Source organism: Babylonia areolata, chromosome 11 (genome assembly GCF_041734735.1).
Source record: "Babylonia areolata isolate BAREFJ2019XMU chromosome 11, ASM4173473v1, whole genome shotgun sequence".
Lineage (NCBI taxonomy): Eukaryota > Metazoa > Mollusca > Gastropoda > Neogastropoda > Buccinidae > Babylonia > Babylonia areolata.
This window is the reverse complement of record NC_134886.1, coordinates 17,160,563-17,163,062: the sequence shown is the minus strand read 5'-3', so window position 1 is coordinate 17,163,062 and position 2,500 is coordinate 17,160,563. Positions and strand designations below refer to the sequence as shown.

At 45.7% G+C, this 2,500-nt stretch overlaps 1 protein-coding gene across 2 annotated transcripts in view; it reads left to right on the top strand.

The window, feature by feature from the left end:
* LOC143287586 (uncharacterized) overlaps positions 1-2,500 on the top strand; it is a 51,233-nt gene that overhangs the window by 43,401 nt on the left and 5,332 nt on the right. For both annotated transcript variants that reach the window (XM_076595694.1, XM_076595693.1), the window contains exon 2: positions 1,980-2,500. This exon is cut by the window's right edge and continues 587 nt beyond it. The gene's annotated coding sequence lies outside the window, so the exon portion shown is untranslated. The remainder of the gene's footprint in view (positions 1-1,979) is intronic.

The following is a 2,500-nucleotide window of genomic DNA, read 5'->3' as shown; positions in this document are numbered from 1 at the left end:
TAACCCCGTTTCTTATCTGGCTGTGCACTTTGACTCGGGATGATGTGAGTGTCCTTGTTTAACTGTATTGACCACGACCTGTGTGTGTGTGTGTGTGTGTGTGCGTGTGTGTGTGTCTGTCTGTGTCTTTCTCTCTGTCCTCTCTCTAATAAAGCAAAAATATCATCACAACAACAAAAATAAATAACAATAAAAACACATAACAAAAAACAACAACAAACAAACAAACAAACACTGAACAACAACAAAGAACCAAAGAACCAAAGAAGAATCAAAGACCCCGCACTGTTGCAGTCTTGCTGCTTGGTAGTCCGTCAGTAGCCGACGATGACAAGGTCTGTGCACTCAGCGATGACAGCGCCCCATGTGACCGTGCAGCCCAAAGCTGGAAGCACACACAGTCCAGGCGCTCACTACAGGTGTCGGAGTGATGGTCTGAGTTTTGGACTGAGGAGGACGAAGCTCTGTGTCCTCCATTCCTCGCGGGTCTTGTTGTCCAATAGATACAGGACTGTTTGAGCTGCTACAGTAGACATAGCCTTGACGTAGTTTTATAGTTAAACAACTACAGTTCTACTTGTGCTGCTGTTACACAAGACTACTTGAGCTGGGGAAAAAGGCACAGGTTTGACATAGTCATGTAGTCAAACAACTTTAATAATACTTGTGCTACTACGGAATATATTGATGATGGAGTCTCCCGTCGGACCGACGAATGAGTAGGCAGGCAAGCTTATCTGTCGGTGTGTGTCCTCATATAGGAGAAGAGGCCGATTCTGGATGCGCAGCACTTCCCACGGGCGTTGCAAAGGAAAACGTCTCCAGAAGTTGAGCGCTGCTTTCTTCGCTCACGCTTCTCCTTAATGGCCAGCGTTCTCTTGTTTTCACAAGAGCACAGCATCCTCCAGCGAGAGCGGTCAAGGGCATCAGTTTCCCAGGAAGCGATGTCTATGTTACAGGCTTTGAGGTTTGTCTTCAAGGTGTCCTTGAAGCGCTTGCACGGTCTTCCAAGTTCGCGGTGGCCTTCCTTCAGCTGGCCATACAAGAGCATCTTCGGGATCCTGCTGTCTGTCACGCGGACAACGTGTCCTGTCCAGCATAGCTGGCACTGGATCAGCAGGCTTTCGATGCTGGGCAGGCCGCTCCTCTCTAGGACGTGGAGGTTGGAGACCCTGTCTTGCCACTTTATGCCGAGGATCTTTCGTAGGCATCTTTGGTGAAACTTGTTGAATGTGACGGCGATACGTCGTCCATGTTTCACAGCAGTACAACAAGGTGGTAGCACAACAGCTCTGTAGGTTTTGATTTTGGTGCTGAGCCTGATGCCTTTGTTGTTCCGCAGCCTGTTGTTGAGTCTGCCAAAGGCGGAGCTGGAGCCACGGAATACATGGCTTGTAGTTAAACAAATACAATGCAACTTCAACTGATACAAAAGACACAGTGTGAACTCATACTTGTAGTTTGACAACTACAGTGTTGTATGGGCTGCTACAGAAACACATAACACTGACGTAGTCGTAGTCTAACAAATGCTATGCTATACAGGATGCTACGGAAACATTAGCATTGTCGTAGTCGTAGTCAAACAGCTACAACGCTTCTTCTTGACCTAGAACGGAAGGCATAGCACTGACGCAGATGTCAGTTGTTTGTTTTGATACTCACTGTGTTCACATTGATGTGTGTGTATGTATGTGTGTGTGTGTGTGTGTGTGTGTGTGTGTTGTGTGTCTGTGTGTGTGTGTGTGTGTGTGTGTGTGTGTGCGCGTGTCTGTATCTACGTGTCCGTGTGTGGCTGTGCGTGTGTGTGTGTGTGTGTGTGTGTGTGTGTGTGTGTGTGTGCGCTGGTGTGTGTGTGTTTGCTGATGATATGTGCGTATTACATTGACAAATAACCTCTGTTTTTGGTCAGAGTTATCCTGATAATAAAGATCATCTGGCTACATTTAGTACCCTGACATTTGCATTTTTTGTTACAGGTATACCCTGAGGGGGAAGCGAGCCGTCAGAAGGACGCCCAGTCAGCCAGTTCTCAATGACCAGGCCTCTGATATCCTCGTCACGCGATTCACATTTGGGCTAAATATCTAACAGAAAACAACAACAACAATAACAACATCCACAACAACATCGTCAACAACAACAGCGTCATCAACAGCAGCCTCAACAACAACAACAAAACCCTTTGACACAATAATTCTCATAACAAATGTGGGTAATTGAAAGCGTCCCGGATTCGATAATATGCGACCATTGTTAAAAACATTTTGCTGAAAAGAGTTGCAGGAAGTATAATTGATATTTCACGTGCAATTTCTGCTTGACAGTTGTAGGTTTGTATCAGACCTTAGATATTTGAAAGCGTCCCAGAATCGATAATATGCGACCATTGTTAAAAACATTTTGCTGAAAGGAGTTGCAGGAAGTACAATTGATATTTCACGTGTCATTTCTGCTTGACAGCTGTAGGTTTGTGTCAAACCTTCACCATAGCTCCAGT